Source organism: Rattus rattus, chromosome 4, assembly GCF_011064425.1.
Source record: "Rattus rattus isolate New Zealand chromosome 4, Rrattus_CSIRO_v1, whole genome shotgun sequence".
Classification (NCBI taxonomy): Eukaryota; Metazoa; Chordata; class Mammalia; order Rodentia; family Muridae; genus Rattus; species Rattus rattus.
This window is the reverse complement of record NC_046157.1, coordinates 49,588,795-49,614,449: the sequence shown is the minus strand read 5'-3', so window position 1 is coordinate 49,614,449 and position 25,655 is coordinate 49,588,795.

The following is a 25,655-nucleotide window of genomic DNA, read 5'->3' as shown; positions in this document are numbered from 1 at the left end:
TTTTTATTTGAGCTACCTCAGGATGGTTTTGGTGATGGGGAGCCTCAAATATCTTCGGGGCAAGACGTTATAGAAGGCTACAAGTTGGGGAGGGGTGAGTGTGCAAGCATCTAATTGAGAAGTTACCACGGCCTTTAACATAACCGGCTTTGCTGGGAGTCATAAACTTAATCTCTGCTCCTCTCTGCTTTGGTGGACATTAGATAGGGAGGTCAAGGGGCAGGCTTATAACCTGGGGGCGCAGGTTTGTTGGGGAAATAACCTGGTGATGCTGGTCTTGTTGGGATATAACCCTGAGACTAGTGCTAGGTTCTGGTTTTGTTGGGGGGTAACTTCGAAACTAATGTTAGGTACTGCTTAAGTCAGTTTCTATAAAACAGAGTCTGAACCTAAAAGATTTGGTCTCTCAATATCAAGGGAGAATTTACGCAAGCTAGAGATTAGGATCAGGAGAAAATATTTCATGGGCTGGACGACTCAGGTATTTATGAGAAGGGCCTTGTAGTGAGCTCTCCTTCTAAAGCTGATTGGTCCTTAGGTGTGGGTCATAAGATGGCACAGGTACTGCTTTTGATGAACACTTGGTGGTGCGTGTGCAGGTGGGAGCAGTGATGGATTCCCACGTGATACATGCTCAGGGGCTAGCAAGGACAGACATCCCTCTGGTCATCCAGAGCTCTGACAGTCATACCATTGATGCTGCCTGGTGATGATGACCTAATGCTGGAGATGATGACCCCACGCTGGTGATGCTGACCTAATGATGGTGATGATGTAACGCTGGTGGTGATGATGTGATGCTAGTGATGATGCAATAATGGTGATGATGATGTGATGCTAGTGATGTTGACCTAATGCTGGTGATGATGATGTAATGCTGGTGATGACCTAATGCTGGTGATGATGATGTGCTGGTGGTGATGATGTAATGATGGTGATGATGATGTGATGCTAGTGATGATGTAATGATGGTGATGATGACCTGATGCTAGTGATGATGACCTGATGCTGGTGATGATGACCTAATGATGGTGATGATGATGCAATGCTAGTGGTGATGATGTAATGATGGTGATGATGATGCAGTGCTGGTGATGATGATGTAGTGATGGTGATGATGTTGATGTGATGCTGGTGATGATGACCTAAGGCTGGTGATGATGACCTGATGCTGGTGATGATGACCTAAGGCTGGTGATGATGATGTAATGCTGGTGGTGATGATGTAGTGATGGTTATGATGATGATGTGATGCTGGTGATGATGACCTAAGGCTGGTGATGATGACCTGATGCTGTCTGATCTAAATATTACATTTCCATCCTCATGTTACTTCTGAATTACCCATGATGAGTATACCACCTCTGTAGCATGATGCCTTTTATACGTTCTTAAAAAAAGATTATCTTGTGTGAGAAAGGATGAACGCTCACGTTGAGGTCGGAGATCTCTTCTGATTCTGCCACTTCTCACCAGGGAAGCAAACCCAGGTTGTTAGACTTGTATAGCAATAGTGTGTAGCTCATACCCACTGCTCCATCTGGCCAGTGCCTATTTCTTTCTCACAGGCTATGACTAGGTAGAAGCAGTTCATCAATCCAACCCCAGGATCCTCTCCAACACAGCACTCTGGGCAGCCTCTTCCTGTTGACCATAACCACATCCTGGTCTGGACAGTGTAGTAATAAGAAGACCTGAGTGTTGTAGTAAACCAATCTGATTGATAGTTTACAAGTTTCTAGAGTTTTGACTTTTACTGGGATACTGGGACTTGTGACTATAACCACAGGGGCACGGATGCTGGGACTGTGAGCAGAGTCTGCAGCAAGAGAGCCTCGAGATAGGCCGACTCAGTGTGGACTGGCGTGGCAGCAACCCGCTTTGGGAACTGGATGGATGGTGAGGTTGCCGCAGGGCCCAGAGAGTAGCCAGCGGCGGCGGCAACGTGGGATGGGAACTGGGAACTTGTTGAGTTGAGTACCCCACAGATGCCATGTGGCCCAACAGGTGCCAGCAATAGTGTGGGTTGGTGCTGTTTGTTTTTATTATTTACCGCTACACCCGACTACCCAGACATCAGCTTTTTGAAAACGTCAATTGATAATAGCCCCCTGGATTATGGTTTCCCGTAGATGTCATGGACGTTACCATAGTTTATTGTTCATGGCCCTGTTACCATTGCTGACCATATTTTACCCCTTGGATTGTCTTTCATTCCTTAGCAGCTCTGACTAAGATTTCTTGTGGAGCTAGCTGTGTACACAGGGAAGGCCAGAGAGTGGCTGCCTTACCTCTGCTGGTCTAGATGGGAGGGCTCTTTGCTTTCACAGCACCCTCTCATACTATGACGGCCAGTAGGCTCTCGGGCTGTGCAAACTTTGTCCTTCCTCAAGCAGAGGATATTCAAAATGAAGGCCTGACATTATCATCCTTATCTTCCATGTTAAACGTTTTATACCGATTTAGTAATGGAACTTGAACTTATCTCATATTGGATCCTCTTCTTTATTAATTAATTAATTACTTATTCACTTTAATCCTGCTCACTGCCCCCTCCTGATCACCCCCACAATCCTTTCTGCCTCTCCCTCTCCCCTTCCCTTCTCCTCTAAGCAGGTGGAGGCCCCTGGTATTCCCCCAACCTTGGCGCTTCAAGTTTCTCCAAAGGGAGGTGCTTCTTCTCCCATGGAGGCCAGACCAGGCAACCCAGCTAGAAAACATATCCCATGTATAGGCAACAGCTTTTGGGACAGCCCCCATTCCATTTGTTCCGGACCCACATGAAGACCAAGCTGCACATCTGCTACATATGTGTGTGGTCCACACTGTTGAATGTTCTGTGGTTGGTGGTTCAGACTCCGAGAGCTCCAAGGGTCCAGGTTAGTTGACTCTGTTGGCCTTCCTGTGAAGTTCCTATCCCCTTTGGGCCTTAATCCTTCTCCTATAAGAGTCCCCAAGCTTCATCCACTGTTTGTCTATGGGTGTCTGCATCTGAGTCAGCTGCTGGGTGCAGCCTGTCAGAGGACAATATGCTCCTGTCTGTAAGCATAACAGAGTAGCATTAATACTATCAGGGATTGGTGCTTACCCATGGGATGTGACTCAAGTCGGGCTGGGTTTGGTTGGCCATTGCCTCGGTCTCTGCTCCCTCCTCCGCGTCTGCATTACTTGTAGACAGGATACATTTTGGGTTGAAAATTTTGTGGGTGGGTTAGTGTTTCTATCATTCTACTGGGGTTCCTGTGTGGCTACAGTAGGTGGCCTCTTCAGGTTCTATATCTCCAATGCAGTGAGTGACAGCTAAGGTCACCCCCAGTGATTCTTGGATGCCTCCCTTCTCCCGGGTCTCTATCTCATCCCGGATGTGGCTCCCCTAGATGATGCTGGGATTCCTGTGTTCCTGAAATGACAACTCATTCTGTTTGGTTCTTCCTGTGAATAGCAATGTGGCCCAAGGATGGTCTTAGGCGTGGTTATCTATTAGGTACGTTTGAACCTGTGTGAGTTGTCTCTGCCAGAACAAGAGGGAGCCAGCTTTGGGGTTCTGTAAGGAAGATCTGGGCTGCAGCAGACACTCAGCTCTGGACACAGCTGGCTGCACCTCTCCGAAAGACATTTACTTTATCATTTTGTGATGTTGTCGTTGTTGTTTTTTATTGGCAAAGGAACTTGTCTTTGTTTAAGGAGGAGGAGCTTGGGGACAATGAGGGTGGCTGTAAAGGAAATGGAGATGCCAAAGGCCACCCTGAGGCTGTGTTTGGCAGTTTGACAGGTCTGTAAGATCTGGATTTAGAAGAAGTGTGGTGGTGGTGTGTGTGCGTGTGTATGTGTATGTGTGTGTGTACAAATGGGTAGACTTATATGCGTGTCTCTTTCAGCGTATATGTGAATGTATATATATATGTGTCTCTCTGTGTATTTGTGTGTTTATATAAACGTATGGATTTATGTGTCTGTATACATATGTATATATGTATGTATGTATATATGTATGAATCTCTGTGTATTTTTGTGTGTGTATGTATAAATATATGGATATATGTGTCTGTATACATATGTATATATGTATGTATGTATATATGTATGAATCTCTGTGTATTTTTGTGTGTGTATGTATAAATATATGGATATATGTGTCTGTGTATGTATATATATATATGTGACTCTCTGTGTATTTTTGTGTGTATGTATAAATGTATGGATATGTGTGCCTCTCTGTGTGTATATGTATGTGTGTGTGTATGTATGTATGTATCTCTGTGTATGTGTGAATATGAATGTTAAAATGAAAGTAGAGTTACCAATGTTAATATTCATAATAACAGTTAATGTACATGGGGTGCTAATGGTCCAGGCTCCCTTTTATTACTGACATCAATTTAACACGGTTGGAAAACTTATTAGATGTGAAGTTTCTCTGTACTCAGTATGGACATAGCAGTGAGAACCGCTCTCCTCTGTTGTTAATTCAGCTTTTACAACAGAAAGCATTGGCAAGACCCTGGCAGTAAACAATTTCAAACATTCCCTGATCACTGTGGCAGCCAGGAAAATGAATATTAATGAGACCGTGTCCTGCCACTGGTACAAACGCCCCAGGCTTCCTTCCTGACTGGGGAGGGGACGACTCCACTCCTCAGCTTGCCTTGGACGTGAATAATTCTACTCAGAGGTGTCATCACAGGCGTTCGGGGACATCTTTCATTCTGCTCTGGACGCCCAATGAAGGTCACTGGACGCGTGCCACCAGCCCTACCAGTGACTGGCTCCTTGCTTTTCAGTGTTCGGTGGCAGAGAGACTGACGGATCTGTCAGAGCTCTCGGAGGGAAATGATTTTATTTTTATTGTTGTTATTTTGTTTTTATTGGCATGCATTCATTGTCCATGGCAGTGAGTTTCATAAGGATGCGTTTATAGAAATATATCTTACACTTTGACCACGCCACCCCACCCCTGACTTCTTTCCTGCCTCCTGTTAGTCCTCTTTGTCTTTCTGGACACGTCAGGTCAGGTACGCATGATGAGTTTATGTCTCTGTATAAATGTAAGATCCGCAGACCAGAGAGGATGTGATGTTTGTTGAGTTTGAGATGCTTTTCTTCATATGATGCCCCTCAGATGTATCCAGTTTCCTGAAAACAAAGTAGTTTCATTTGTTTTTATGGATGAAAAGTCATATACATTTGTTTATATATACCATTTTCTACACATTTATATAGACCATTTTCTATATATATTTATGTAGACCACTTTCTATATAGTTATATATACTGTTTTTATATATTTATATATACTATTTTCTATATATTTATACACACTGTTTTCTATATATTTATACACATTATTTTCTATATATATACCATTTTCTATATATTTATATATACCATTTTCTGTATATTTATATATATACCATTTTCTATATATTTATACACACCGTTTTCTATATATTTATATAGACTGTTTTCTATATATTTATACACACCGTTTTCTATATATTTATACAGATTGTTTTATTCCTCTGTACTTCTGTTACTAGATAGCACATCAACTCTGTTCCTTTGCTAGTATGATCAGGGCTATGTTACCATCAATGTGAGCATCTCTGTGATCTGCTGCTTGGAGTTCTCTGGGTGAGCATCTGGGGTCCTATAGATCGGCCATGTCCTGGACCTGTTCTGAGTTTATTAGGGAACTCCCTCCAAACCAGTTTTCACCGGGTTGATCTAATTTGTAGTATCTCTAGCAGCTGGAAGAGGCTCCTTTTAGGGGGAAATGAGTTTTAAATGATCTTAATTTAGCTCCTGATCCAGAGATTTGGACAAACTCTTTGATGTAAGCCGGAGACCCGCTCCATCTCCCCTCATGCAGCCCACTCTTCCCTAGGATATCTGCTTGCCAGTGTTGGGGATCCTGGATTGCCATGTTAGGCACCACCGTGCTTCATGGTGCCCACTACCACGGGGAGTGAGCTTGGTAATTCCAGACCCAAACATCCAAAACCATCCCTGTAAATTTCCAATACATGAAGTGATCCTGAGGATGTTTTTAAGGGTGACTGTTGGTCCTTTTCCCCCAAACAGGGTCCCTCAGACTGCAGACACAAAGTCTCTGTGAGCATCGAGTAAGATACTGTGTTTGTGGGTGTCGTTGGATCTGAGGGGTAATGGCTGCAGTTTTGAGCCAGTGGTTATAGGTGGCAGGGCCCCTCGTAAGCATTTGCTTCCAATAGGAAACACCCTGCTTGAGTGATTGATGTTCCTGGGGCAAAGGTGGTCCCGCTACTGAGCTGTTCGCTAGGATTCATGGTGGTGTCATGGAAAACACTTGGGGCTTTTTTTTTCTTTCTAAGTTTGTGTAACAGAACATGCAAGCAATCTTCTAGAGAAAGCCTTTGCATGTCTTGGAGTGAACAGTGACAGTGCTTAGAGAAGAGAGATAGGAATACTCGGGCAGCACAGATCAGAAAGCTTGGGGACCACAGGGAAATCTGATGGAGGGTCTTTCAACATGTAGCACCAACATATGCATCGGTCTAGGTCCTTGGCAAGTGTTTGGAACAAGGATTCAGCACAGATGAGTTTGAATGCAGGACTTCTGTGTGACTCTGTGTGTGTATGTGTCTATGCATGTATATATGTATGTATCACCTTATCTCTATCTATTATCTATCTATCTATCTATCTATCTATCTATCTATCTATCTATCTATCTATCTATCTATCTATCTATCTATCTCTATCATCTATCTACCTATCATCTACCTATATATCTAGCTACATATCTAGCTATTTATCTATCTCTATTTCTGTCTGTTTCTATATTTATATCTATATCATCTATCTATATTTATATCATCTCTATCTCTATCTATCTATCTATCTATCTATCTATCTATCTATCTATCTATCTATCTATCTATCTATCCAGCCTAATTACTACGCTGAAGCATCTAGAACATTCTACAGGGCTGGTGAGAATCCTTGTGTCTGCCTTAGTGACACACCATTGCTGAGAGAAGCTTAGGGACACAGAGATGATGGGTCAAAGTGTGGTGTGTCAGTTATGCTGGAGCTTGAGGCACATTCTGGTGGGTATCACCATACATTTCTGGGAGTTTCTTCTCTTCAACATAAAGCAGAAAACATCCCTTCATTGAACACCTGTCTTGCGCCACGTGCTAGCTGTATCCTGAGCACTGAAGGCTGTGGAAGGGACTGAGGAGAAGAAGTCAGGGTCCCAACGTTGTATGCTCATCCTGTAGCCTGCTCGGCTGACTAGCTCACAATGCCAGAGTGAGATTTAGAGCTCAGGGCTTTTCCCATCTTGTGTTCCCCTATGCATTGGTCAAGATCACAGGCTGTGGGCAGATTGAGGCTGCGGCTGGCTATTTGAGGCTCTTTTCACTCCAGAATGCTCATCTCTCCATCCCTTCCTCTTCAGTGGTCCTCCTTTGACTAGGCACCATGCAGGTATTTCTCTACTGTGCCTGCCAAGCTGGCATTGACTTTCATGTTCCCGTTTAGTGAAAATGGAAACTTCCATCTCCTTTTGACTTTATACAGCAGGGTTTTGAGCGCTCTCATCTCTGCTCAGTAAGGGGTCTACCTGCATCTCAATAGATAATGCATCACACAAGTAAAAGTGGTACCCACTAGCTGTACAAAGGTGGGCAAATTCTTCCAGCTTTCTGCAACCCGGCTTCTACTTCAAACAAAGGTGACACTATTAGTCTTCTATTAACCACTGTGATTAGAGAATGTGCTATGAACAAGGAGGCTCTCAGTATAGAATTTTATACACGCCAGCTACATCTATATTCCACCTGGCACAAATGCCATTTTTAGGAGTTAACCCACTAGGTTTTGGCAGATTCGTGTCGTGCAACCAAAAATTAAGACATAGGTGAAGGTTTTTGATTGGAAAACTCCCTTGCCCTCTGTGAGGTGAGGAAGTTGTGAACTAAGTATTCCCCCAAAGGGTGAAGGGCTGCTTCATCATAATAGTGACCAGCTGGGAGGTACCTGTGAGCAAGGCATATCTAATGAGCCAGACATTTGTGACTGCTTATAATGAGCACAGATCGTCTGTGCTTGGGGCTTCATTGGCTTTGTTTTTGGCCTCTGGGCTTTACTGCTTTGTGCCCTGTGTTGTGGCACAGCACGTAAAGCTGGGGACCAAGCTTTTTAAAGTAGACCTTAGAAAGGCTCTAAGACTGCAGTACAGGGCTAGTGCCAGAGCCTAACGGGATGAGACTCAAAGAAGAGTGCTTCCGTGGAAAAGAAGGACTCAATGACAGAGTGGACAGTCGAGTCAAGAGCTGGGGGTAGATGATGCTTGTCCCCAGGTTGCATGCCACATGTAACATGATTCAGAAGAGAAGGTCCCAACTCTGAAGTGTAAGGAATGGAACAGAAAAGAAAAAAAATGATCTATACGTATTGATCTGAAAAAAATGTTTGAGGTTGACTGCTGAGAGGCGGAAACAAGCGAGCTGTGATGCAGTCAGCGTGCTCGCTCACTCTTTCTCCTTTGTCAATAATAAATGTGGAGATTAATGAGGCCGCCTCAGCCACAGCTGCACACGTCTCGGGGGCACCAAAGGGAACCCCAGGCCCATTTCCCTTTTTCTTTTAACTGCATTGGACAGGATGAAAGCCATTTTTGGGTGACATGCCCAGATTTCATTTCCATGCCTGCTGTCTGTGCACCATGGCCAATTCTGAAATTTCTAAGCCTCTATTTTTTTCTACGCACATAAAAGTAAGTAATATTTACCTCTGTAAACTGTGAAGGTGGCATAACAAACCACACATGGAATATAATAACAGGTCTGGAGAGAAGGCTTGGTTGTTAAGAGCATTTGCTGTCTTGTAGAAGGCTGGAGCTCACATCCAGTACCCACATGGGGAGGCTCACAACTGCTGGTAATTCCAGCTCCTGGAGATCTCACAGTGTCTTCTGGGCTAAGCTCACTCACTCTACCCATGTGCTCACACACATGAACACACACATACAAGTGCACACATGTACACATAAGTTAAAAAAATAACTTTAAGGAAAAGAAATACTGTAAGAAGACATAGTTTTTTAAAAATAATAGTTATAACTATTATAAGCATGTTACCGTCTTTTATGTAACAAATTGCCTTATATTCAGGAAAAATATCCTCTTAAAGGAAGTTGCCTGGAGAGACAGTTACTCAAATTTTACATGAAAACAACTGAATTAATAAAGACCACATAGAATGACCTATGTAAGTAGAAGTTGGAAGAGTTCCCATGGATATTAACTGACTCAAATTTAAATTTCACAAACGAATTCACTTCTCCTTCTAGGGAGTCATAAAGCTGGTTGCATTCATGATGTTTTACCCTGCCCACTGTAAGCTTCTGTTGACTAATGTGCTATAGCCCATGCCTTGCAATATAGAAGGCAGGTACCTGGCACATCTCTGCCTGTTAGACTTGACCACAGACACTGAGGCAAGTGGTAGAGCTCTTGGCTTTGGAAGAGGACACAGGTGACTTTGGGGACAACCAGAACTCTGGAAAGTCTTGTCCTCAGAGACAACCTAGCCTTCAAATAGGCAAGACAATGACATTTCTGAGGCCAAAATAGAGATCATGTGAGACAGAAAATGGCAATGGCTTGGTATACCAGGTCAATTGTAGAAGATTTTTAATCCAGCAACATAGCTGCTCTGGCAAGGAATCACATCCAAAGTTATGATCCTGCAAGAAAGCAGACACACCCTGGATTACAGTATAATCTGGCTGGAATATAGACACATCTTTAGTACACGTCTTTAATTCCTAACAATGAAGGTAAAGTTAGTTTGTAGAAGGAAGCAGCCATGTTTGAAAGTGGTGTCTAATTGAGGGTCAGACAAAGTGGCAAATCAGAGAAAGATTTGACAAACGAGTCAGAGATAGGATATGCTCAACTCACATGAGAACAGCAGAGGGAAAGAGGCTACATATAAAGCAGGGAGAGTGAGAAAAAGTGTGTGGTATGGTGTATGTGTGTGTGTGTGTGTGTGTGTGTGTGTGTGTGTGTGTGTGTGGTGTGGGTGTGAGTGTATGGCAGTTTTGCAGAGACAGTTCTGCCGAGATAGGTTACGGAGAAAACAAGCTAGGTACAGGTGAAGACAGAATGAACCAGAGAACAAGAAGGATCCAGAAAATTAGAACGGATTGTCAAAGTTAGGATAAGGCCAGGCAGAACAATTCAGTCAGAAGCCAAGAGGAGCCAGTTTGAATCAGTCAGCTTGGAAGATTACTTTGTACAGAGGCTGGAAGCTTCTAGGCATAGGTCTAGGGATAGTTAGAACAGAGAAGGAAATACCCAAGCCATGTATCTGCACAGCTTGAGTACAACTCTCATCTAATCACTTCAGCCGAGGAAATAAAAGTGACATTTATAGTCAATGTTGGTATACCAACATGTAGACCCAGTTAACTGACAATATGTTTTTGTGTTCAACTTTACCTTCTAAGATTGTATGAATGTGGAAATAAATCCCTACCAAGCCTCCAGATAAGAACATAGCCCAACCACCATCTCGATGTTACCAGGGATACCCTGAGAAGAGAACATAGATGGATCTCATGGAAAAGCACAACCCACAGAAACTGAAAACTAATTATGCATGCTACTGGAGCCATAAAATTGGTGGCAACTTGCTAGGCACTAGTAGACAGCTAACAGATCTGAATTAAAATAATGGTTTATGGAGGCTGCTAAGAAACTCAGTGGCTAAGAGCACTCACTGCTCTTACAGAAAATCTGGGTTCTGTTTTCATCATTTAACATGGCATTTGATGACTCCCTATCCCATGAGGACCATGGAATCCATCATGCTCTTTCTGGTGGTACACATACATGGAGCGCACACACACACACACACACACACACACACACACGCACGCACGCACACACAAACACTTGAAGAAATTAATCTTTAGTTTATCTTCTCAAGGTTGCCTCCAAAACCATAAGGATCAGGACTATAACAGTGTTCAGAGTGTTGAAGTGTATTGAAAGAGGAGCATTACTTAAAAATGAGTCTGGCCATTGCCTTATGCCTGCAGTCGATTGTTTTCTGAAAGATGCTACCTCCAGATTTGCTGAAGCATCCACATTGTCACCACTTTGCCTGCGAGGGAGGCACTTGGAGTATCTGACCACTTCCCTGGGTCTGCAGATGTCATGAACATTTTCTCTTCATAATGAGAAACTCTTCTTGAAGACTTGATGTGTGTTCAGTGCACATGGAACTGGGTTTCAGGAGGATATTTGGCACAAGTTGATAATGTACTTTGAGCATATGCCCTAACCTATGTTCCCCTTGTTTCTACTTTCACTCTCTCTCTGTATAATATTTATATATATGATCTGATAAATGATTTTCCATAGCTATATAAAATTCAGGAACTCAAAACAAGAGGAACACACACAATATCTGTCTTTCTGAGACAGGCTTAATTAGTCTGATATGATAATCTCCAGTTTCATGCACTTTCCTGCAGATAATAGTTTTGTTCTACTTTACAACTGGATAAAATTCCATAATGAATAGCCACAATGTTTTCCTTGTTCCTCAGTCAGTGGGCATCAGATTAGTTCTGTAACTTAGATGTTATCAATTAAACTCTTTTTTTTTTAAATCACACAGAGGCTGCTAGATCTATTTCAGACTTACAACTTGCAAATTCTCTGTATCAGAACAGCCTCTAAAGATCCATTCCCAGGTGTAAGACACACTATGAAATATAAACAAAATTTGCTTAGTTTATGACTTCCTGCCCCGTAGCAGGATGTTTGCTGGGTAATATTTCTACGTCATGGCCCTCCAGTTTGTGTGTGTAGATGGCTCATCCCTCCCTGTAATGAGCACTTTGTTTAGAGGAAATATCTTCTCTGCCTCCTGGCAAAGCCCCTGAGGCAAGCACCTGGGCGGTCTCTAGCCTTGTGCTTGTTTATAGGGTGAGTCACTTGCTCCATGCTGCCTTCCAGGCTGCCTAAGGCAGGAACATGGATTCCGGAAGAAGTCATACAGAATGCTTCTTTTCGTTAGACTCTTTCTGCCTGGGCAGACAGTAAGCCCTTCCTTTGACCATTGGTCTCTGGTTTCCAACAGCAACATCCTTGCCAGTTCCCCATCACTAATCCTAATGTGAAAACATGACTTAGAGAGTCTTCACTAACTCAGAATTATACATACAATATACATGTGTGTTCTTTCATTGTTCAAAGATAATTTCTAGGGGAATAATTAGGCAGTAAACATGTTTAATAAGGTCATGAATGTGCCTAAACTTATGCTATCCAAAACTCGTTTTACTATTGTTCTAAGCATCCTTTGGGAAGCCCGTTGACCTCCATGTTCTAAGCATCCTTTGGGAAGCCCGTTGACATCCATATTGTCTCCATTAAGCTTCTAAAATAAGATTTCACAGACTTCGTAGCTTTTAAAACCAAAATGAACCTTCTTGAGGCTCTGGAAGCTTAAAGTCTGAGACTGGATGCCATTAGACTTGACTTCCCAAGGCCTTCTCTACTGTGGAGATGGTTGTCTTATTTCTGTGTCCTTTCGTGCTCTCCTCCTACAAGGATATAAATTAGAGTGGATGAGGACCCACCCTTCTCACCTTCTTTACCACAGTTACCTCTAAAGACTATCAAGACAAGCTCGAATTCAGAAATTCTGGAGGTTTTAACAGATATAGAAGTAAATCACATCTCACTCAGAGTCAGTGGAATCGAGATAAACCCAGAAGGTGGAAGAACTCCTGGGGACATCAGAAAAGATAGTGGTACAATTGTTTTCATGGCTTAAGTTGGGTCCCTGGGGAGTGGACCATGGGTAGTGTATGGCCATTCCCCAGAGCAGAGATGAGCGGAGAGGGAGCCACTTTTCCTGAGTTTCTCAAAGACCCAAGGAGACAGAGGAAGCATAGAGTTTGCCCTTTCCTTCAGACATTTCTGAGATAGGGAAATGCTCCAGAGGAAGCAAGGAAAGGCTTCATTCTGTCATGATGGAGAGACTCTTGCAAGGGATGCACAGAAGAGCCAGATGCAGACAGGGCCTCTACATGCCCTAGGACTTACACATGTTACACAGAGAATTAAAAGTGCTGTGGGAAATGGCCAGAAACTCAACAGTGAGGAAGGCATGCTTTTTAGTGAAACAGGATATTTTCTCTCCTCTAAAATCTAGTGAATCCTTACCCCTGAGGGTTGCTGCATTTGGAAATGGGATGATATCATTTAATGTGCCCTTCAAGAGTTTGTTTTATGCATTTAATTCCCAGATTCATGTGTTGATGGTATTTGGAGGTGGGACCTTGGGGAACTATGACTAAACTATCATGAGTGTCAGCTGAAAGAATGGGGGAGGCGCTCACATGCTGGTATTAGTGGCTTTATAAGAAAAGGAAGAGAGACTTGAACTACCTTTCTTTCTCTGCCTCAATGGTGTCTCTTAGCTTGTTTTGCTGTTGCTGAGACAGAACCCTCTGACAAAAGCAACCCAAAGGGAAAAATTGATTTTGGTTCACAGTCCAAGGTTATAACCGTTGCTGTGGGGGAGCTCATAGCCCAGGAGCTTGAGACAGCTGGTCATACTCTAGCCACAGAAAAGAGGCAGAGAGAAACAGAGATCCATCTGTGCAAACACGCCAGCTCCTTTTCTTCATGGGTACAGTGCATGATCCACTGCGTGAGGAACGGACCACACCAACCACTAACATGGGTGTTCTCAAGTAAAAGGACATCAAGGTAGCCCCCACAGACAAACCCTGAGGCCCATCTCCCATGTCAGTCTAGATCCTGTCAGGCTGGTAATTAAGAGCAACAATTACGGGTTGGGGATTTAGCTCAGTGGCAGAGCGCTTGCCTAGGAAGCGCAAGGCCCTGGGTTCGGTCCCCAGCTCCGGAAAAAAAAAAAAAAAAAGAGCAACAATTACGCCTCCACTCCTTGTCAACTCGACAACCAAACACACCACTTTTAATCCATAATCTTCTGCCCCTTGTCCCCATTGGCTTATGACCATGCTATTAGGTAAAATGCATCCAATCCCAACTTTTTTCTTGCCTAGGAACTTGTCATAAAGAGACAATAGCTTGGAAACTCTCATATTCCAGCCACAAAACAGTTCAAAGACCTGTCAACCACGTGGTCAGCTTTATCACTACAATGGCCCTACCTCTCAGTACCAAATTTTGTCTTGCTTTCTTTTCCTGTCGCTGTGATAAAATGTCCTGAACATGCAACTCGAGGCGGAAAAGTCTGATTTTTAGCTCACAGTTCAAAGTTACCACCCATCATGGCAAGGGAACCGTAGTGGCAGGAGCTTGAGGGAGCTGATCACATCTCATCTGCAGCAAAGAGGCCGAGAACAACTGGTGAGTAGGTGAATCTCAGCTCCCCTTTCCACTCATGCAATACAGAACATTCTTCCCAGAGAATGGCATCTTCCTACCATTAAGATGGGCATTCCATCAATTGACGTAACTGTGATTATTCCCCACAAGTGTACCCAGCGGCTCGACTCTCAGGTGATCCCACGTTCTGTGAAGCTGAAAGTCAACAGTGGCCATCACACTATACGGGCCCTCCTCCATCCTACAACGTAACTCAAGGCCTCATGGAAGCTATTTTTGTGGTCTTGGAGTTGTCAGCTTTGATAACTGTGAATTAAACAAGTTTCTAATCTATAAAGTATCTGGACTGTGGTATTTAATTATAGTAACAAGAATCACTAACAGACCTAAGCCTAGAAGTCTTTACAAAGGAAAGTTAAGTGAGATCAATTAAAGAGTTACTTTGCTCCTGGATCTCTCAGACTGCAGAATTGTGAGAGGATAAATGTCTATTGATCAATATCCCCAGTCCATGGTATTCTGTAGACAGAAAGCAGGAAAGACTTAGACACAGGATGCAAGGATCCCTTAGCAAATTCCTGGTCAGACCTACCCAAGTGTCCAAGACCGCAAACCTGGATGGTACACCCCAACCAGGTGTGCCCCTCTTCCTGTATTTGATAATAGAGTTTAGCTCTGCTTAATTGACACCTGCCTTGACTGTTTCTCTGGTGAATTAAGCTGCTGCAAGTCCTCAGCATTAGCTTCGGATGGGAAGGTCAGGCTTTGGGCAATGACTTTGAACAAACTTGTAGGACGTATCATCAATGCTAAGCAGCTAGTTTCACTTTCTTGGATCCCCCACTACAGGTGGGATCATCTTTTCAGAAATCGAAAGAGATGAATGCAACATTCATCTTCGTGTCCTGCCCTCATGCCCACACTACCCTTGAGCAGCCTGTTTACTCCCATTGTGAAACCTGGTACCATGGACAGCGACGTGAGGGTGGTCAGAGGGGATGTGAGGGTGGCCAGAGGGGATGTGGGGGTGGACAGAGGTGGTATGAGGGTGGACAGAGGGGGTGTGAGGGTGGACAGAGGGGGTGTGAGGGTGGACAGAGGGGGTGTAAGGGTGGACACAGGAGACGTGGGAGTGGACAGAGGTAGTATGAAGGTGGAGAGAGGTAGTGTGAGGGTAGACAGAGGGGGTGTGAGGGTGGATACAGGGGACGTCTGAAGGGTAAAATGGTCTGTTGGGATCTGAGAGCTGATTTCAAATTTGTTCCTGACCACTTTTTGTCTCCTTTCACTTGTTCTGTGATATAAAAGGGGTATGAATCTTCCAAATATCCAATTCTTGACTCCTTTACTTCTGATCTTTAGCTGCCAAGACTTGGGGTTTTGTTTAAAATAAAGTCACTGTAATTCTGGGAAACCTACTTTTAGTGGTGTGTCTTATGGAAAACAGATGCTTCATGAACAAGAGAAAAGAAAAGAAAGGGAAACGTGAAGGGAGCAGAATGGAAGAAAGAAAGGGAGGAAGGAATATGAAAGATCTTCTTGTGTGAATTTATAGGAACCGGGAAACCTTTCTCTGAGGCTGGCATGCATCTAACCTAGTGTGATTTCAATAAGTCAGGGCATTTCCTGTCTCAATAGTGTTTGAAAAAGGCAGTTCAGTGGTTCAGCGATGCCCAGGGAACTTGTGTTTCATGTCTTTCCCCTGTCACCCTTGGGGTTATAGGAGCCTTTCTCCCTATGGGGCCAGATAATTGCTCCATCACAAACACCACGTCCTAAAATGACTGTGTCTTATTATCAGAAGGTAGATGTGGATAACACGGCTCCCTGGGAATTCTCAGTGGTCTTACAGAAAGCCTGCTCCTAAGATCCTTCATGAATCCCACACTGTAGCTTCCAGTCTATACAGTTCAAGAGGAAATGAATTTCTCTCATCTCTTCCAAAAGGCAGAACAATTACAGCAGAATGGGATCCCTGGTTCAGCTCCTGGGATGTAGGATGCCTGGGAAAGCCAGCTTAGGTAGAGTATATGTTGCTTAGCAACAGGAATGTTCTGTGAAGCCTGTCATTGGGCCATTTGTCATGTAAACATACCTACAGAAATGATGTTATTGGATGATATAACTTTATGGGACCACTGTCTTATATGTCATTGTTATGTATGGACATACAATATATGTATGGCAGCAGTATGTGTCACATGACTATGTATTACAATGGGAAATAGAGTGAGGAATCCCCTCCCCCATCCATTCCCACTTTCATGTAGTTACACGGTGTGGATATATATATATATATATATATGTATATATAATATTTCAGGAGTGAGGGAAGACACTTTTAGATGGGTAGAGGCCTTACCCCCATTTAGAAATAGTGTAAAATCATTTATTATTTTGACTCTTGCCTAGGGAGTGTCAGGTCCCTGTGTAGGAAAATCTCTCATTGGTTATTACTATGTTGCCTCTTTCATAAGCCCCAGGGCAATGGGAACAGTGGTTAGACACATGCTTCACCATCAACCATTATTTAATGGGAAATCGGTGTCTGACCCACACCCCGTGCCAAGGTTTGAGTTTTCTCTCTGAGGTGCACAGGAATCTTCATCTGCACACCCACAGGTTGATGGGTTTTTAGAGGGGTGTCTTTGAGAGATAATGGGGAAGAGATGGGTCATACGAGTAGGGACTCAGGATGGGACCAGTGCTGTCTATGAAGAGGAAGAGAGTTGTGATGCAGGAAGATGCTGGGGCCCAGGCTGTGGACCTGCAACCTCTAGGACCATGGGCTAAGTAGACTTCTTCGACATTTTGTAAATAGAGCTTCAGATAGTTTGCTATAACCACTCTAGATGAATTTAATCACACTGTTTTCACAGCTAGGGTAAAATGAGTAAATATGACTATTCAAAATCTAAAAGTAGGGTGAGGTCTCTCTTCCTCTAGATCTTTGAATACAGAGGGAAATTGTTTTCTAGAAATGAATCTTAAATTTTTGTTATAGCTCATTGGCCAGAACCCAGGTGTTATAAATCAACTTCTAATTATGAAAATGCAGGATTTGTAGTTTTAGCCTCCATCTTGGTTGGTGCAGGATTGGCCAGAAAAGGACAAGGACTGAAGTTGCAGTCATAAGCTGTGGTGGTTCAGATATGCTTGGCCCAGGGTGTGGCACTATTAGTTGTGGCCTTGGTGGAGGAAGTGTGTCACTGCGGGGGTGGGCTTGGAGACTCCTCTTAGCTGCCATGCCAGTCTTCTCCTAGTAGCCTTCAGATGAAGATGTAGACCTCTCAGCTCCTTCTCTAGCACCATGCCTGTCTGGACACTGACATGCTTCCTGCCATGATGACAGTGGACTGAATCTCTGAAACTATAAGCTATCTTCAATCAAATGTTGTCACTTATAGGAATTTTGCCTTGGTCATGGTGTCTGTCCACAGCAATAGAAACCCTGACTAAAACATGTAGGCAATCAATATTTGGTTGCTGAATATTCCCATTAATAGTGACAAAAGTGGTCTTTCAGTGGGGGCTATAGTTTCAGTATGTTTAAGAAATTTATTGTTTTTCCATAGTAAGATAATGCAAAATTTTATTACTTGTTCCAATTTAATTTTTCTTAGACTAAAATTATATGAGGAAAAATATTGAATATTGATGGTAAGTGTAGCAACTCAGTCTTCTGAAAATATTGAGGCTGGTGAGAGTTCTTTGGGGCACTGGGTTTGCAAGACCAGGCTAACACTACATGTCCTCTCATGACAACTGGGTTCTGCTGTCTCAGTTCACTAACCCAAGATTAAGCAGGCAATTAAAGTGTCATTACCGTGTCTATGATACATGTCTCTTTGTCAAGCTGAAATAGCTCACCCATTAGAGTCTTTACACTACAGGTGCTGAAGATCTGGGTGCTCCTGTGTATCAGTGGTCCCTATCCCTCAGTGACCCCCATCCCTCAGTGACCCACATTCCTCAGTGGTGACCAGAAGTATAACCCCCAGTCCTTAGTACCAGGTATCATTTACCCATGGCAAGTCAGGTATTTTGTGGGAAAGAATAGGAGTAGTTTTATACTCTTTTTGAAGCACTACACCATGCATGTGTGTGTGTGTGTGTGTGTGTGTGTGTGTGTGTGTGTGTGTATGTATATATTCACCAGCTTATTTTTCTGTCATTGTTCAGTTTGAAAACAATGTCCCAACCATAACTTGGGTGGCTGAGAAGCCAATGAGCTTCTGCGTACTTTTGCTGAGAGCAGATTTCTCCTTTTAAAACCTAATATGTGGTTTACTTATGGTGCCTTATATTTGTCTGTCTTGTTTCCTGAGTGTCTTCCAGTAGATAGCTGGGCTTGGGGACTTCAGTGCAGCCATCCCTCATCCCCTTCTCCCCCCCCTTTAAGCTGATCTCTCTTTGACCTCTCCATGTCTAGACACACATTCAGTTGCTACGGCCTTGACTGCTTCTCATCTCAAACTGGTACCCACAGTATGACATGTGGAATATTTGCTCACAGCTGTCCGTGGGTGCATGTATCCAGATGCTGTGAGCAGTGTGCTGATGGAGGAGCCATGGGAGTGAGTGTCAAGTTAAGGCATGTGGAGTGAGTGTCAAGCCAAGGCATGTAAGAGCTGAGGTGTAGTCCCTGGGTCCCCTTATGGTGTCTCCCAGTGGGCTCTGTATATTTATGCCGGAGCTTCAGGTGGGAGCAGAGACATTGCTTCATCATTTGAATAAAGATTTTTTTCTTCAGCAAAACACATGGCAACACTTTCTGTTATATCCATCTGGTCATCGTCACATATCTCTGTTTCTAATATATATAAAGCGTGATTGGGTCTTAGCAGAGCATTTATAATGTTGATATTTAATTAGTATCACTGGATATTGTTTGTGTTGCTCAAAACTAGGAGCTGAGTGAAGGGGAATTCTTTGATGTGGTTTGGACCCCTTCCATCATTTCTACACTCCACACTTTTGACTGTCTCTAAGAACTGCATTAAAGGAACACATCATTTAGCTATTTTGAGTCACACATAAAACTTATTTCAAACTTTTTTGTTCAGTTGCCACCGCATAGACAGCTGCATTGTTCCGACTCTCCTCCACTATTGTACTTTATGTTTTATTGCTTGGGTAACAAATGGAAGGTTTTAAATAATTACTTTCTGTGTTGTCTGAGGAAAAGTTACAAAGGAGAACATCAACTCTGTAGATATTCAGATCCAAAATTGTGCAGACATTTCCTCCAAATTAAACAACTTTCTCCTGGAGGGTGTCTCTTAAGACCCAAGAAGTTAACATAACTTGAAAGGCTTAGGAAGTTCCTGAAAATTACAAAATTAAATACTCCTCCCCAAGATTATACAGGTACTAAGAATTCCTGGAGAAGAGACTCTGAAGCAGCTATTTTCAGCAGGGAGGCCCAGATATGTCTGAGTGAGTGGTCTCTTACTCTGGGGGATAGTCTTTTGTGTGATGTGGCCATCCATGCTTCCGAAAGTCATCTGTCACCCTTGCTCTGTAAGTAAATCCATAAACCCATTGTTTCACTAAGTCTACCATGGTGGGATTATTTTTTGGTCTGGTGTTAGTGCTCTGTTTGGGGTGAGAGGACTCCATCTTTTGTCTCACCAGGTAAAGTCATAGATGTATTCACTATCACCTGATGCTATTCATCATCACAAGTTCTTGGGAATGCCTCTGGTTCTTAATATGTCTGAAGTTTCATCCTCTCTATTAAACATAGGCAGTGTGTACAAGCTGTATTTCTCACACAGACTATCAAGGACAAATTCTTTCTTATCATGTGAGAGTAAATTAATTAAAGTATTCAGCTAAGAAGAGCAGATGTTCCTTGAGTGTTCCCTACTTACTCTCTGGTGGGAACTCTTATTCTCTATTAAGCTATCTGGCTTTGGCTCTAGTTCAGCCCTGCACGAGTGTTTCTTGCTCCCCCTGCTCTGGATGCTAAATCTTTGTTTAGTGGGCCATCTCTGGCTCCCTTCCTGCTGCAGAAAAGAGTTGAGTTATTGTTATAGCAACTGGATGGTCCAAAAGTCCTAAAATGCCTACTGTCTCATCCTTTACATAAAATGCTTGCCAACTCCAGTTTAGATAAAATTCACAATGGAGTTTGGGATGGAAATAGATATTTATTAAACTCATTTCACTCTCCAGTTTTCCTCGGATGAGCAAAGCTCCCTGTTTGTTCTTTGTCATATCTGTAAGTATCCCTTCCAAACAAATAATACTCCTTGAAACAGAGCATGGTGTTTCCTCTCCATTCAACGTGCTTTCAAATTGAGTAAAGGGAGAAATGTCTATTAACACTATGGTTGTGGTAGGAACTCTTAAAACACAATAGAGATGACACCAGATGGCAACAAAGGCCTCAGGCTTTAACCCTGCACCCACCGGAGTAGGGACGCAGAGGTCAGAGAACCATGTGTCGAAGAGCAGTGTGAGCCTTGCTGGGTCAGAGGCAGGCTATTCTGTGCTGCCTTCACTGCGGACCAGAGACCGTGCTGGCCCACAGCACTCCTCTTCTCTCTCCTATGTGCTGGATAGTCTGCTTCAACTTGACACAAGTTAAAATCATCTGAGAGGAGGAAGCCTCAGTTGAGAGAAAGTCTCCAGTAGATAGGGTTGTGGGCAGGCCTGTAAGGCATTTTCTTAATTAGTGATTGATGGGAGAGGGCCAAGTCTATTGTGGGTGATGTCATCCCTGGGCTGGTGATCTTGGAAGAAAGCAAGATGAGCAAACCATGGGGTGCAAGCCAGTAAGCAGCACCCTCCATGATCTCTGCACCATCCCCTGCCTCCAGGTTCCTACCTTGTTTATGTCCCCATCCTGACTCCTTTGATGATCAACAGTGACTTTGAAGTGTAAGCCAAATAACCAATTTCCTCTCTGAGTTGGTTTATTTTTGGTCATGGTGCTTCATCCCAGCAACAGAAACCTTGCCCATGCAACCTCGGTCTGGCCCCTGCAGCCTGGCCACATTGAGGCTCTTGGTTTTCGTTTCCATCCTGAGAGAAGAGCAGTCATTTCTTTTTCTACTGCTTTTAAGATGGTTCTGATGACAAACTCTAAAACCAAAATGAGTCTCCTTTCCTTAAAATCATTTCTAAATTCCCAGCTTGACGATCACACATTATATATTATGTTAGTATAAGCAAAGCATATGCATCTCAAAGGGGGTCTGGCAAGCCAAGACGTCCCAGCGACTTCCACCACCTTGACAGAAGGGACAGATGGTTGGGCCAGGAGGCTGGAGCCTGTTCAGGTTGGAGAAGTAACTCCTATCATCCACTGCCTGTAGAAAGCCTGTGGGGTGGGCATGGAGCCACGGACTTATAGAGGAACTAGCCTGAAGGATGGTGTCTGTCTGGAGAGAACTGGGCAAGATAGTCAGGAGGAAGAACAGGAGAGACGGAGAGAGAGCTGCAGGGACTATCATGTAGTCTTTAACCTTGAAAGTTGAAAGCAGATCTCAGCCCTCGGTCATGGAAGGTTCATGGAAGGCTTCCTCCTAGTGGGGGTTCTCATTGTAGTGGATGTGGGTTTATTTGGTGGGTGGAGTGGGGCTGGGGTCATTATGGGCGGAGTAGGGGTGAGTTCACTGGTGGGTGGAGTAGGGGTGGGCTCACTGTGGTGGGTAGAGTAGGGGTGAGCTCACTGGTGGGTGGAGTAGGAGTAGGCTCACTGTGGTGGATGGAGTAGGGGTGGGCTCACTGTGGTAGGTGGAGTGAGGATGGACTCACTGGTGGTTGGAGTAGGGGTGGGCTTAGTGCAGTGGGTCTTTGCTGAGTCTTTGACAATGACTCAGATATTGAAATAAACTGACCTTTCAATGGGCACGGTGATGCCACTGAAGCCATTACCGCTGGTCCCTGAGATGGAAGATGATGGGCTTGGGTGTCCTGTGTGACATCTTTTCCTTTTGTGTGTGTCGTCAGAGACAAGCTCAGAGGTTGTAGCATATTTACATGCAAATAAGACCCTTCACAAGAGTTGAGGCCTGAAGAAGGGAACACCACAAGTTGCTTATACATTTAATCCAAAGAAATGCAGGAAATTTGAGATTGGCACTCAGAACTTAAACAGAACATTTTAGAGACATCATTGAAAGATATTAACACACCAGGGGCATAACGTACAGCAGATGGTAACAGCTACCCCAGTAAACTTTTGTACTCAGGTTAATACAACCCTAGTGATCGAATCTGGTGTTAAAAGCTATTTTCCAGCTTGGTAACCAAGGGATGTCCCTTCTAGAAGAATCTTCAGAATGTATCACATGTAGAAGGTGGACCACATGTCTCTGACATCTGTTCCTCAAGTAGTTTCAGCTTAAGTGGTCAACTCACCAATCAATGATGGCTCACCTTTAATTAGAGAACTCAATGCTTCCACTCAGTGCTATCCTCCTCTTCTGACAAGGAGTCACCCTTTCAGCTGCTTGATTAGGAAACTTGTGTGAACTCAAAGCTTCTGCAGGAGGAAGAATCTCCTCTCACGACTGAGAGTGGAAGTTCTTACTGGAGGAAAATTTAATTTGACGGATAAGAGGTAATATCTTGATTTGAGCAAGGCCAAATATTTCAAGTTAATTGGACACGATTCTTGCCTATTTTTTTGGGGTTGTAAATATTTTATACATTCCCTACTCTGAACATTTTATCTGTGATGTTTCTAACGCGTTTTCTGTCTCATTTTGTCCTTTAACATTTTTCATTTTTTTTTTGATGTATGGACATCTCAATTTTTATGACTTTTCCTTCATTATGTCTCAGACTCAGAAGTTGGCTTTCTCATCTCTAGATCAAAAAAATTTTTATGAAGGTTTTTCATTATTGACATTTTTTTTGAATCCACTAGGAATTTTCTTTTGAGAGCAGTATAAAGCTAGAGTTTCAATTTTTCCTCTCTAAATATTTAACTAGTTATTCTACTCCACTTCAAAAATTACTATTTTTCTTTTTGCAATGAATTCTATTCTCATTCTCATGTCCAGGACTGCTCTACAGGATCCTCTCTGCTTCACTTTTCTTCCCACAAAGTTTTCACCTGGAACAATTGCTTGATAAGTTACTATTACTTTGCTAATATTCCAGATACCTGATAGACTTTGTCATTCATTTTTTAAATCAATTATTTTTCAAGGTGTTTTGCTATTGATCCATTCCATTTGAAGGTGCAAATCACAGTAATTAAACTCCGCATAGTTAGCAAATCAGGAGGAGGTTCCTCAGGAAGAGAAGAGGGTGGTGGGTGTGACCATGACAAAATACCTTAAGTGTGCTTACCAAATTGTTTAAGACGACATTTGAGCAAAGGTGTCTCAGCATAGGCCATTTAAAAATCCGTAGCATACATATTTTTGTCTCCGAAAAAAAGACTTTGTTGGGTTGAACATGTAATTTGAAGAATGAACATCTCTGTTATATTGAGTCTTCCCACCCAGGAATATGAAAGTCCATACTATGTTATTTCCTTGAAGTTTAAAGTATTTCTTCATATGGGCTCCATACGGACCTTCTTTGTGTTATAATGGTTAGTATTATCAACTTAGCATGATGTAGAATGACCGGGGTGGCAAGCACCTCAGGAGATCTGCTGGATTATGTCAGGACAATTCATGGGCTAGGATCCCAGACTCAATAAAAAGCAGGAAGCAAATTGACCGTCAGGATTCCTTATCTGTCTCTCAATGGTGGATTGGATGTTGAGCTCTCTCACACACCCACCTTCATGCTTTCCTGCAGTGATGGACTATAGCCCTTCAAACCATAAATGAAAATAAAGCCCTTCTCTCTAAGGGTTTTCTTGTCAAGTGTTTTGTCAACACCAACAAGGGAAATTACACATTTATTAGCATATTTCTCTTTGATGACTACCTTAAGTTTTGTTACTATTGTGATCCAAAGATCTTCCCAATCATGCTTTTTTAATTGGTAGTCAATTACTCAAGGGAAAACAGCTGATTCTTTGGTATCATGCATTTATTTCTCATTAACTAACTCTTCATTGACAAAAAGGTGAATTCTACTGTTTTTTATACATATATGAAGACATATAACTAATGATCAGCCACGAAAGATGCCTTCTACTTGGGGGCAGAGAGAGCTTCCTAAATACTGTCTGATTCCAAGCCCCTTGAATACAGTTACATGTTGTTACAGCTCATGAGTTTTGTCTTGTGTAGAGTGCAAATCTTCAAGTCCCTTGTAGTGAGGCCTTCATCCGGGGACCAAATGCTCCATCCTCTGATAAGCCAACGCTGAAGGGCAGTGTCTGTACTATGTGTTCCTATTGTTACTTCCTCTCAGCGTGTTCTGGAGAGGATGTTCTAGCATCAGGACAACTTGCTATTAAAGCTGAACACAATATAGGCAATTTCTTAACAGACTGAGCAACCAACTAAGAGAATGAGAGACTTGCAGTTTGTAGACTGAAGGAAGCCTCCTTCCCAAGATGCACTGCATCAGCTTTAAGTGGCCTCAGAGGCTGCCAAACTACCAGCCTGGGAACACTTGGTGGATTGCTTAGTCAGCCTCTGATGCAGCTCAAAACCCCTCCTAAGGTAACAGTGCCATGGTAGCCCAGTCTTGGAGAGACTTGATTTGAAATATGGCTCTTGTCAGAAGTTCCCTCCAGAGAATTGACAGAGACAAGCGACTCTCCTCATTTTTTTCTCAAGATGTCTGAAGGCACAATTCCCCAGCAGGGTGTAGTCTTGGTGTCTCATGTGATAGGATGTGGCCAAGTGAACTGGAAACTCGCCCATCATGGGTGATGGGGGGGTGGCACTGATGCTGACACCTCACTACTTGACTTCCTCACCTTTGGACACATTCCCTTCCTTGACCTTGTGATACAGGGTCACTGTATATCGACATTCTACTGACAGACAGGAAAGCAATATGGCTGCCATCCAGCTCTGGGGTGCTCAGTGGCGACCATCACCAGCTCTTTGCTCAGTCTGAGAGCAAGTACTCCTGTTAATAGTCTTTCAGGAACACTTACATCTGACAGAAAATTTTAAAATGCTCGTCAACTAGCAGATGGCTAATTCAAAGACCCAAGTACAATATGAGTCCCCAAGAGACAAAATTGGAAGGTGCATTCGGTAGGGAAGGAGAGTAAGTTTGAAGGGCACTGATGGAGAGAAAGTAATCCTAAAGACAGCTGCTTCGTGTGGTCTGCCAAGGGCTGGGATCACTGTCAGGATCACAAGGACTGTTGTGCCCACCTGTCATGAA